General features: G+C 40.9%; 2 pseudogenes across 2 annotated transcripts; both read left to right on the forward strand.

Annotated features, from left to right (window-relative positions):
• Nucleotides 1–2,822: 2,822 nt before the first annotated feature.
• LOC103722530 (tuliposide A-converting enzyme 2, chloroplastic pseudogene) lies at nt 2,823–4,402 on the forward strand (annotated as a pseudogene). The gene has a single exon (XR_015967389.2). The product of XR_015967389.2 is annotated as a tuliposide A-converting enzyme 2, chloroplastic pseudogene (transcript).
• Nucleotides 4,403–10,446: 6,044 nt separating this feature from the next.
• On the forward strand, nt 10,447–11,811 carry LOC103722527 (putative carboxylesterase 2 pseudogene; annotated as a pseudogene). The gene has a single exon (XR_015967390.2). The product of XR_015967390.2 is annotated as a putative carboxylesterase 2 pseudogene (transcript).
• The last annotated feature ends 721 nt before the right edge of the window (nt 11,812–12,532 follow it).

A 12,532-nucleotide genomic window follows, 5' to 3' on the forward strand; every position in this document is an offset into this window, starting at 1 on the left:
AGCTTTCAAGTCCCTAGCCTCATACCTTTATTCAAGAACATATGCTTTTGCTCAACCCCTTATTTCAGGATCAACCTATGCCAAATACTCGTCATAGGAATCATTTTGCGACTAACAAATGTCCACAAATATTATCCTAGTTAAAGAACCCATAGCAGCATAATTCAACACTTAGATAATTGCAAACATAAACCCAAGACATCGGTCATACTCATCTGATAGTTTGGAAAACCTCTAAACCTTCATCTAGGATTGTCATCACTCTATGAAGTCCATATTCAAGGTAAAAGGTCACACTTGCACTGTTTTGCACCTTCATAGCTTTCGGTCGAGTCCATGCTAGAGAGTGTCACTCATGTAAAGACTTTCCAACTCTCCTACTTGCCATCTCTTCCAACTCCTCTCTTTTTCTCGCTTTCACTACTCACCTTGCAGCCTTCGTTGGTTTTTAATCGTTGGATAGAAAGGAAGGACAAAATTGGGATCAAGCCCTAGATAGAAGAGGAGAGAAAAGCGGAAGAAGGATTTTAGGAATCTTTTTTTCCATGTCAGCAAACGGAGGCCACATAAGCGGGTTGCGAACCTCCAAGAAGTTTAGGATTTTCTGCATAATTAAGCCACATATAATATCATCTTTCTTGTAATTTACATCCAATCATTGATGGCATTGAAGAAAAGGTGTACTAGAGGAGTCCAAGGGCGAGATGAGAGCATTATATATGTTTTCCCTTTCCTTCTTTTCTTGGCCTATTTCAACCCTTCCATCATTGGGTTGTGTTTCCCTTTCCTTCTCACTTGTTAGGATTTTAATTAGGAGTTAAGAACAACTTTGAAATCCATGTTTTCTATCCATGTAGGGGAAGGTGTACACAGGATTAAATGTGCACAACCCCAAATCCAAGGCTTGCCCACTAAAAAGAAAAGGCAAAAAGAATGTTGATGGTCCTAAATGGTAAAAACATTCCGACAAAGTTCTTTATTTTCATAATAGAAATTGTAGACATTATTTTCTCAATAATATCTAAAATGGATATACTATTGCAACGATCTAAAGTACAAATTCTTTACAATTTTGGCTATAAAAATGGCTACACTTAGGTTATGTGGCATGATTTTCATGTATACGTCAAATTCATGTTACTACATCAAGATGTTTGATTGATTTTTTAAAAAAATATTTTTTGAAGGATACCAACTAATTTAATTGGTAAACTCAATCAACATTAGATGCCAATGACCTAGGTGCAAATTTTGTCATTATCTTAATTGGACCAAATAGACTCTAACTTATTGAAATCTCTCCATACCTAGAAGGTTGCAAGAGTTGATGTTAATTTTTTACCCCATAGCTATTATAATTTTTATTGTCATCTCTTTTAGGTAACTGAGACTACAACCTTAATTGCTAGATATCATTATTTTAAGTCATGGTATAAAAAATATTTTAAAATATATTTTGCATAAGACTCATTTAATTATCTATTTTACAAATAAACTTTGGTTTTTATTTTTACATAAAACATATTATAGGTCCTTGGTTAATTTTATTATTAGATCTAGGTGCAAAAAGGGAAATAATATAAAACAATACATATCATATATTTGAAGTAGATATATTGGATGTTTTATGTATTTGCCATTCGGTAAAATAGCTGTTAGAGATAAAAATAGGTTGGATTTTATCCGATCCCATTTGTTTTCATATCTACAGAGAATCGAATTCAGGTAGAAATATTGATGTCCAATTAGACCTGGATCTATATTTGGATTTAAAGACTTTTTGAATCTAACGGCAAGCCCTTAAAGCCACCGGGCTATAATATGTTTTTCCATCCTACATAAGAAGTTTATTCTACTTATTCACAAGTATTCAAATCATTAAATAATTTTTTGATGTATTTTATGATATATCATATTTTAATCATTATTTTTATAAAAAATCCTTTTGTCTTTGATAAAAATGAAAAATGAACATATTTTTTTTATTCTTTATGATATTCTCAAAGGTTTATTATTAAAATATTTAAAAATTAATTTCTTTGTATTCATACATTCATATATAATTTTTCTTACAATTCCTCTAAGAACAGATAATCAATGATTTTTTATTTATTCTTAAATTAAAAAATAATAATGATATTTGATGCAAAAAAATAATATTTTTCATCTTAAATAATTTTTGATTTTTAATATCTAAATACAAATCCATTTGAATCGGTGATCGAATTGGATCCTTAACGAGATCAATGCCATAAATTCTTAGTTACATATGTATCATGTGCAATCTATATAGTGAATTTTATTTTTGTCCTTTATAATTATATAATTAATGCTAGTTTTCATTACTGAATTCAGCTAAAATTTTAATTTATATTCGAATAATATTCAACTTTTATCTCTACCAAGATAGAAAAAATGTCAATAAAAATAATATCAGACTTATATTCTTATTCTTAAAAATAAATATAAATTAATTTTGGTATTCATTCAATATTTATATCTCTATTCATACTCGTTCAAAAATATGGATATAAATATAGATATATCAATATCAATAAAATAATCAGATCCTAATATACATTATTTTATAAAATTTATTAATTTAGAAATTATTTGTCACAATATTTGTAGGTGGGATCACCAAGTCACCAACGCCGGACACCTCATCTTGCGTCATATACACCTGTTCCGCTACAGCGGGCCAACAATCCACTGCCCCGCGCTGTATTGAAGTCATTACGACAAAAGCTGCCTTCTAGAGTCGGGAGAAACTCTCCTCTTAAAAAATATAAAATCGCAAGAAACTAGACTGGTCTCAGATGGAAAAATACAAATTATTTTGCTATCTGGGGACAACCACTCCCCTCCTGATTGGCTTTCATTCTTTTATGTACTTTGTTCGCTCTAACGACTCCTTTCTGGTGCTCTGGTGAACCTTCTATACTCGTTCTTCCTATCTCCTTTTCTTTTGGTTCCCCTGGAGCACATTACGTTCAGACGGTACACCTAACCTTGGTCTGTGCTCCCTATATTTCATCGGAGTTGGTTTCATCCCTTCATCCCCGCCTCGCCCCCAATGGATCCTGACACCGAAATCCAATTCGAATTCTTCCCCTTCATTCGCCAATACAGGAGCGGCCGTATCGAGCGTTTCTACTCCGACGACAAAATCCCCGCCGCCGTCGACGACGAAACCGGCGTCACCTCCAAAGACATCGTCGTTGACCCGGAAACCGGCGTTTCTGTCCGCGTCTTCCTTCCCAAGCTCGGCGACACCCGTCCAAAGAAGCTCCCGATCTACGTATACTTCCATGGCGGAGGCTTCGTCATCGGCTCCGCCTTCGGCCCCACCTCCCACCACTACCTCACTCCCCTGGTGGCCAAAGCCAACATCATCGCCGTCTCGGTGGACTACCGCCTGGCCCCCCAGCACCCACTGCCTATAGCCTACGAGGACTCGTGGGCGGCGCTCAAGTGGGTGTTGTCCCACGCTGCGGGCGGCGGCGCTGAGGCGTGGCTGGCCGAGCATGGAGATTTTGAACGCATTTTCGTGGGCGGCTGCAGCGCCGGGGGGAACCTAGCGCATCACATGACGCTGCGCGCTGGTGCGGCGGAGCTCGGACTTGGGGCGAGGATACGAGGGATGGTATTGATCCATCCCTACTTCGGGGGGAGCGATCCGTTTCCTTCCGAGTTGGTGGATAAGGGGTTGAAGGAGAAGATGGATGGGATGTGGGTGTTGGCTTGTCCCGGGACGGTTGGGATGGACGACCCGCTGGTGAATCCACTGGCGGAGGCGGCGCCGAGCTTGAAGGGCTTGGGGTGCGAGAAGGTGCTGGTGTGTGTGGCGGAGAAGGATGTCTTGAGGGAGAGGGGGAGGGCGTATTACGAAGGGTTGAAGAGGAGTGGATGGGGAGGGGAGGTGGAGTGGCTGGAGTCGGAAGGGGTGGGGCACGCGTTCCATGTTCAGAAGTTCGACTGTGAGCAAGCTTTAGAGCTGATGGAACGTACGGTGAAATTCATCAGTGGCAGCTGAAGGCTTTCTGGATGCTGGAAAGAGGGCCGGTGATGGGAATGGAGAAAGAGATGATAATTAAATTGATGGGAATTGGTAGATGGTTAAATATCTTCCAGCATCCAAAGGAAAGCTCTTAATTTCTATGGTGCTTCTGGTAATGGTGAAATGATTCCCATAACAGAGAGTGCGTATTGTTAGATGGGAAACTAAGACTGAAGGGAAAATGTTGTTGATCTCTTTTGTTCACGTCAGTTAGTTGACTTTAATTTCCTATTTTATGTTTGCCTGCAGTCTGCGTGTTCTGTATTTATCTTTTTGCTTATATTTTCCTTCGAGTTCCTTTCGTGGTTGAAAATAAAAATATGAATGGCTTTTGTGGTTGAAGCTTTCACCTTCTTTCTTCGTAACATGATGGTAGCTACGAAACTTATTTTTTCTTAAGGGTGGCAAGACTAATGACTACAATAGATTGGTGCATGGGTGTGCTACCGGTGTTGGATTAATTGAAAAGATGGTGATTGAAGGTAGGATAGAAAGTAGTATATGACTAGGTGCCTTGATCTTTAAAGATCTTCACCATTGTCACTTCAGCATTCGAATGTGATGGATCTGAATAACAATTGAGGTGTACCACTAAGCTATGCTAGTAGAAATTCTAGGTTATAGCTACCCCTAGGGTAGAAATTACTAGTAGATTAAGAATTTAGATAAGATAAAATGTCTTGCTTTGGATTGTTAAATGATCCACTACAAAGTACAATCTTTACTTATTTATACTAAATAATAATAATTTTTTACTCCGATAGTTACTATCTATGTCTGGCCTCCATTGCTAGCTGTTTTGGTAACTACGCTATCTATCCTCCCACAATGCATGTCCATCGAGATAACCTAACTTTATACTGCTTGTTAGGCCGACAGTCACACTTAGTCAATCAAAACTTTATTGTATCTTATTCAACCTACTTTATATTGGTGCCTTGTTTAGCCATTTTCTATATCTATTTGGCCTGTAGCATGATTCCTTGGCCAACTTCCATATAATACCCATTCGGCCTTAGCTCTTGTGATACGCTTGAAACCCATTGTACCTGTTCTCACTCTACCATACAGCCACTTAGATATGTATCTCCCACATGTCAGTTTGAGCATGGATAGGGTGTAGACAGACCCCCTTGGCTCACTTCCTATGTTTGAAACTTCAGTATATCTTCATACAAGGCCTGACCCCTTTGAAATATATTCCCCACATTATACTTGCTCCATCTCTTAATGGCTTTTTTGGTATTCCCTAGCATTAAGGATAGCTGGACTCCAAGTGAGTGATTAACCTGACACCACCATGCTTGTGCACTAAATCATGAATACCTTCACATGATAGCCATAATTTTTAAAATTCGAAAGGATTAGAACCCTTGAATTTAGCCTTGCTTAACATATAATAAAATTGGACATTGATCTGAGGTAAAGTGGGCTAAATGATTGACCTTAGATTCAGGGAACAAATCAAGCCACTAGTAAGGTTAGTCTTTCCCAAACCCTCTCTAGACCTAGTCCATTATTACACTAGGTATAGGTGGGGCCCTTATAGCCTAGGTCAATCAACGTTCTGGATTGAAGGACCTAAACTCACAAATATCTTTGCCTTTGTGAAAGGCTTTTCCCTCTTTTTTATCCTACACCATCAAAATGCAGTTAAAATTCCTAATGATAAGTAAAGGTAAGCCCATGGTAAGGACAATAGACATAGACTCTCACACCACTGTACGCTGTACACTAGTTGTGCTCGCGTAGACCGCCCTCAAAATTCAACTAGGGTTAGAGTGTGGGGTTGTAATGCCAAAAACTATTTCTCCATTAGAGTGTGTGAAATTGACCATGTCCTGAAGCAAGAGATCATCACTTGAAGTATTCTCTTTTGGTTGCACCATGCCCACAGCATTAAGGTTGGCATAAGCAATCGTCGGAACTGGAAGAGGAGCTAGCAAGGCTTGGAGAAGGAGACAAATTAGCCACCATCCCAACCCCTGACTGGTTGCGCCAATCAAGTTCCTATTGAAAGTAGCCGGTTTGGAAGAGAGAGCAGAACTAGTGTCAGTTGAATTGTGAGCTTCCTCAACAAAGAGAACATTTGATTTTACGGAGGATTCTAATTCGGACGAACTACTCCTCTTTCCTTTAGCCAACACATGGAGAGAAGAAGCCCTCATAGATAAGGAAGATGGAACAATATCCATCCACAATGGTGCCATTGGAACAGATCCCTCCCTTTTCAGTAATGGTACACATCAGGAGCCATATGTCGTACCCGAGGGCCTAGCTATAGGAATAGCCTGTTTAGGTGGTGATCCTTTTGTGGCTTCCTTGCAGGCGCCCAATTTGCACCTAGATAATGTCCAATTTATGGATGGTTGGTGGTTTTCATGTTTCTAATTTTAGAGGAAGGGGAGATTGACACCCTAGATGCACGAATCCAGGGCCCATAGGATGGTTTAGCTTCTAACTCTTCCCTTTTCCTTGGGCTATCGAATTCCTCATTCAAGTGACTCAACCTACCATAAAGATAACAAATATCCAAGAACTCCTCATTGATGAAATCATGCTAGATCATTTGCCCTTTCACCCGAATATTTGTACTAGGATAAATGCTTCCTGTTATATCGATCTAGACACTTACCCGGAGAAAGCCCATTTTGGAGATAGTTTTTGTCACACCCCAATCCAAGATTGCGAGTCGGCGGTCGCGATAACTGCCGCATACTCATAGAGAACTCTCTCCACAAGCATGTAAGGCACTTCAACATGATGCATATGTAAGCAACGACATAAACTTAAATAATTAGGATTCAAATTCTAATTTAAATAACAAAATTAAAAGTTTTACAAAACTAATGATATTCCAAAATCTAGCCTCAACTCTAAAATAAAATTTAATCTAAATAAAGATGTCAAATTTTTTTCTCTAATCGCTATCCCATGATAAATTTCTGAGTTAAGCTAATTCTTTGGATCTATAAAAAAAAAGTAAAAAATTGTATAATAATTTAGGTAGCCCAGTAAGCAATGAATACGTACTTTAACTAGATAAATCAATCAATAAAACAATAATAATATGCTAAAATTAAGCATGCAAAGTACATTAATTCAAAACCAAATCAATACAATATCCAACGTATAACCCCCACTTGCATGGTATTGGTATGCCAATGTATAACCTCTAATTATGGGTATCAATATGCTAGCGTATAGCCTCCACTAGCAGGGTATCAATATACTAGCACATAACCCTCAATGATGGAGTATTTACACATAGTCTAACTGTAAGTCTAAATCTATTTTGAATCAAAACTTTTTTTCTCAAAGTATATTAAGTATTCCAAACTATAAGATATATAAATTCATACGACATTAAAATCAATCGAACATAATCCATATCAAAACCAATGCATTCAATGAAGAAATATATAATTTTTTAGAAAGAGGCACATATAATAATAAAACACTATAAATCAAGAATAATTTGATTAAAAAAATATATTTATAATTTGCAAATAAATCTAAAAAAAGAGTTACATTACTTATTTTGCAAGCGCAATCCAACTAACAGATCCAATTAATTCCAAAAATTTCTCTCGAGCTCTAGCATTCAAAAGTTATATTTTTGCTAAAAATTTCATCATAATTATTTTAAAAATACAAATCCTAAATTCTAGCACCCACGCAGGGCTGACTAAACGAAAGTGTTCGGCATCTCGATTGGTTTGATCAAGATGATTTTATCGAATCATGCTCATATTAGAGTACTGATGGTTCAACAGAGATCGAAGATGATCAAATCTAATAGTATTTAGCATGTGCAAAGGTGGGGGCTGACACGTCTGACAACCATAGGCCAAAACCCTTCATAAGAGCCGACAAAAGTCACCGAGAGACATCCTTACCAAGTCCAACAATCCTATAGAGAGTAGAGAGAGATAATCTAGAGAGAGAGGAGGGAAAGAGAGAGAAAGAGAGAGCAAGCTTCTCTCTCTATAACCAAGAAAAAAAAGTGAAGACGGTGGCTGTAGGTGGTGCCCGGGATTAGGAGACTCACGGTCAGCAGCAACAGGCGTCTGGCAGTGTCAAAACCAATCAAAACAGAGGTTCCAACCTCTTAAACCATGAAATAGAGGTATTCTGGCGGCTAGAGCTCCGACCATTGCCATAAGCCGCCATGGAGAGCTAGAGGGAGACTCTAGTGAAAAGCGTTGACTGCGGAACCAGCCGGAAACAAGAAAAATAAAGGCCGACTAGTCAAAATAGGGGGAAAAAGGCATCAACCTTTTCTTCTGAAAATTCAGCGTTCATCAACCAGAATTCTTGATTCATAAACTTGAAAAGAAGCATTGAAAGGATTAATCAAAGGATTTTGTCTCTCCCCTGGACTTCGGAAGGAATAGGAGATACCTTCCGCGATTGTCGATCATTATTAGTGCCTTGTTGTGGCCAAAATCCTCGAGTATCTCCTATTCACTTCAAAAAAAAAAAATCTTTTTCGGAGCTTTTTAGAGCCAATACCAATGCTTATAAGTGTCAATAATTTTGCGCCGATATTTTCAAAAGCATCGCAAAAGCATCGGTTATGTGAAAGTAAATTTTTTTTTTTGCCGACGATTTTTGAAAGCATCGACAAAGATAAAAGCTTTGCCGATAATTATAAGTGTCGGGCCATCTTGGCTTCCACCGACGCTTATAAGTGTCAGCCTTTGCCGAGCAAAGTCATATATAATATTCTTTCAAGTTTTACCCTTCAGTCAATGAATCCTTTCAAGTTTTACCCTTCAGTCGATGAAGAAGCATGATCATGCTCAAAAAATTCAAGCTCAGAAATATGTTTTTTTTACAAACTCCATCAATGAGATTCTACAACAAAAGAACATATAATCTCACTCTGGGTGCTAATGATGTTTCTTTTATAGATTACAATACAAATTACAATAAACTGCAAAAGATCCTCTAACCCCATCTGGGGTTCCATTTACAAATTACAGTTACATCACCTAACCCCATCCCCAACCCCATCTGGGCGATTTGTTACATGGCCTCCGATGCCATCTTGGTATAATTTGATGCTTTCCCCAAACACTGCCGGGGACTAGATCGATACCACTGATGAGATTCTACCGGGCAACGGCGATCCAGTTACCAGAGAACCACCTAAAGCTCCCTCGACGGCCGGAGATCAACGAAGCGTGGGGCCAGTGCTCGTGGTGATGTCGCCGGAGAACACGGTGGCAGATCTAGTCTGAGCAGCAGTGGAGGGAAATAGATGAAGCAGGGCCGCCGACCGCTGCTCCCCCACACCGATCTGGTTCAGGTGGCGGTGGAGATCTACTCTAATAGTCGCTCCCCCGCACCAATCTGGTCCACAGCTGCTCCCCCATACACACACTTCCTCTTCCTTCTCTTCTCTCTCTCTCTCTCTCTATGAGCAGCTAGGGTTTCCATCGCTAGGAGAATGGCTTTTTTATAATGGGGATTTGGCAGTTGAACGTCGTGGTTGGTCTGGGGGATTCCGATGACGCTTTTATGCATTGTCTGGCCCAAGTATGTCATGATTCTGATGACGCTCTTTAAGCATCGTTTCCTGCTTTTCCTTTTTTTTTTTGGCTTTCGACGATGCTTAAAAGCGTCGTCTTTGATCCAAACGATGTGGGCGTCAAATTGGATTCCGACGACACTTAAGTATCGTTGGAGGCCAAAGCGTCGTGGTAGCCGAGGGTGGTGGGATGGCTTTGGCTTCCGACGACGCTTCTTAGTGTTGTCTTAATTTTGAATTCCGATGAGCGTCGGCTTCATTTAATTTCTCCCGATACTATTAAAAAGTATTAGCAAATTTTAGCGTGGTTACCAAATTACCGACGTTTCTTTCTGGCGTCGGCAGATAAGCGTTGGAAAATCTTATTTTTGTCGTAGTGATTGGAACCATCAGTTCCTTTGGACTACCTTGGATCAGTAGCAGCTTGACCCCCGGGGTTGCCAAACCACTGTTGCTTGCAGAACCTTGTGAGGGCGAAGAGCCTTCCCCCTTTTTTGGCATATTTGGCGCGAGCTTTAGACGGCGTTGAAGCCCTCGTTTGATTGGCAGAGCAAAGGTCCATATCGGCCCTTGTCGCCTCCTCTTTCCCCTCCAAATATGGTTGGACGCACTTTGAGTTTTGGGATCTCACAGTTGTCTCACTTATTTCATATTTGTGCACATACGTTAGATTGTAATAGAGAATCTACATGATGTTTGCTGACATCCAGAAAACTTTTCTATCCTAGATCGCAGACCATACGTAATTTTTGTGTGGATTGAGATGGATGAAGAGCCTTCACGCAAATAGGATTAGAAAATTTCAGCAAATAAACCCGCAACCCAGTCTCGGGCTGACGTTACCTCGAGAGTTTTGGACTTCTCGTTTGCGACCGCGAGGTCATCATTCACCAACTTATTGGCCCCACGGCTGCTGCCTTGCAATGCAAATACCCTTGTAGATCTAAACTTGCGCCATGCTCAATATTTTAGGGCCTTACCCAACTCCAAAGCGCCCACCTCCCTTCGCAATCAATGGAGCCTGACACCGAAATCCAATTCGAGTTCTTCCCTTTCATCCGCCAGTATAAGAGCGGCCGCACCGAACGCTTCTTTCCCATCGACAAAGTTCCTTCCGCCGTTGACCCCGTCACCGGCGTCAGCTCCAAAGACGTCGTCACCGACCCCGACACCGGCATCTCCGCCCGCCTCTACCTCCCCAATCTCCCCCACACCCCTCCGAAAAAGCTTCCAGTCTTCGTCTACTTCCACGGCGGAGGCTTCGTCATCGGCTCCGCCTTCAGCCCCACCACCCACGCGTACCTCAACTCCCTCGTAGACCGAGTCAACGTCATCGCTGTCTCGGTGGAATACCGCCTGGCCCCCGAGCACCCGCTTCCCACAGCCTACAACGACTCCTGGGCGGCGCTGAAATGGATGGCCTCCCACGCCCTTGGCGGCGGCGCCGATGCTTGGCTGGCCGAGCATGGAGACTTCCAACACGTCTATTTGGCAGGCTGCAGTGCGGGGGCCAACATAGCCCACCACATGGCGGTGCGCGCCGGGGCGGCGGAGCTCGGAGCTGGGGTGAGGATAGAAGGGGTGATATTGGTCCATCCCTACTTCTGGGGGAAACGATCATTCGATGCAGAGATCGTGGATATGGAAGTAAAGAAGAGGGCGGATGGGTTCTGGAAATTGATTTGCCCCGGGACAGTGGGTCTGGACGACCCGCTGATTAACCCGCTGGCGGAGGCGGCGCCGAGCTTGAAGGGATTGGCGTGCGAGCGCGTGCTGGTTTGTGTCGCGAAGTTTGATGTGTTGAGGGAGAGCGGGAGGGAGTACTACGAGGAGTTGAAGGGAAGCGGATGGGGAGGGGAGGTGGAGTTGTTTGAGTCTGAGGGAGATCATGCGTTCCACTCCAAGAAGCCCGACTCTGAGAAAGCCTTGGAGTTGATGGAGCGTGTCGTTGAGTTTGCAAATAGCAATTGAAGGCTCTTTGGAATTGTGGATGCTGGAAAGACCTCTTTTTTTTTGCCTTTTTTTTCTGCCTTTCTTCCTGAAATCCTCGTGATCAATTAGAGCTCCAAAGCAATGGTTCTTGTTTCTACCCTTCTTCCCATCAGAAAAAAAAAATGACAGATTTCATGTTATGTTAGTCTATATGTGTCATTTTGCTTCGTAATGTTTTACTTTTTCAGTAAATTTTATCAATGTAGGAAGTGTTCCCTCGCTATTGTCGTGTTTATTTTGTTTATCTGATTGATTCCTTTGGTTGCTGTTTCTTGCTTTTTTTTGAGTTCGTGACAACACAGACAGAGAATAATTTAGCTTCAATAATTGACGTTACCAAACTTTCCCTCGTTTCAGATTGGACTCAGCTAATTTAATATTGATGGACGGTCCGTGTGTCCAGAAATTATTATATTGACGGGATCCAGTAGACCAGTTCAATAGTCGCTTGCCACAGTATTTTTTTTTTTATTTAAACTATTTAAGATCAAGGTAGGAGTGAGAATTATTAAATAGACCAGATTCTGTGAATCAGTTCAAAAATAACTGGATGAATTCTCATACCCTGACTATTAGTGACCCGATAACTAGAAAGTAGGTTTCGGTTTGAGTTAGAGCTTGCGGAGGGGTGCCCACTGCTATATCGTCTTTGATTGCAAGTTGGGTCCTCCGCCCACGAGACTCCCCATCTGCTTGACTATTTGGTCTCAGTTACTTGCCACAGTGAAATTAAGTTTTGTTTGAATTTTGATGCAGTCCAACATGCTTTGAAATTTGTGTAAGGAAGTGTTGTGATGTGCATAGCCCTCATTCTGTGCAGCCAATTTGTTTTTCCTAGTATTTAAAATTTCAAAAATTTTGATCTCCATGTTCTAACGTGCTGAGTGGCGTAATAACCCGTAGTCGATTAAATTATTTATCTTAAGAAATATAGAAAAACGTGA

This window comes from Phoenix dactylifera, chromosome 7 (genome assembly GCF_051530095.1).
Source record: "Phoenix dactylifera cultivar Ajwa chromosome 7, Ajwa_hap1_PhDact_Kaust_v1.1, whole genome shotgun sequence".
NCBI classification, from domain to species: Eukaryota; Viridiplantae; Streptophyta; class Magnoliopsida; order Arecales; family Arecaceae; genus Phoenix; species Phoenix dactylifera.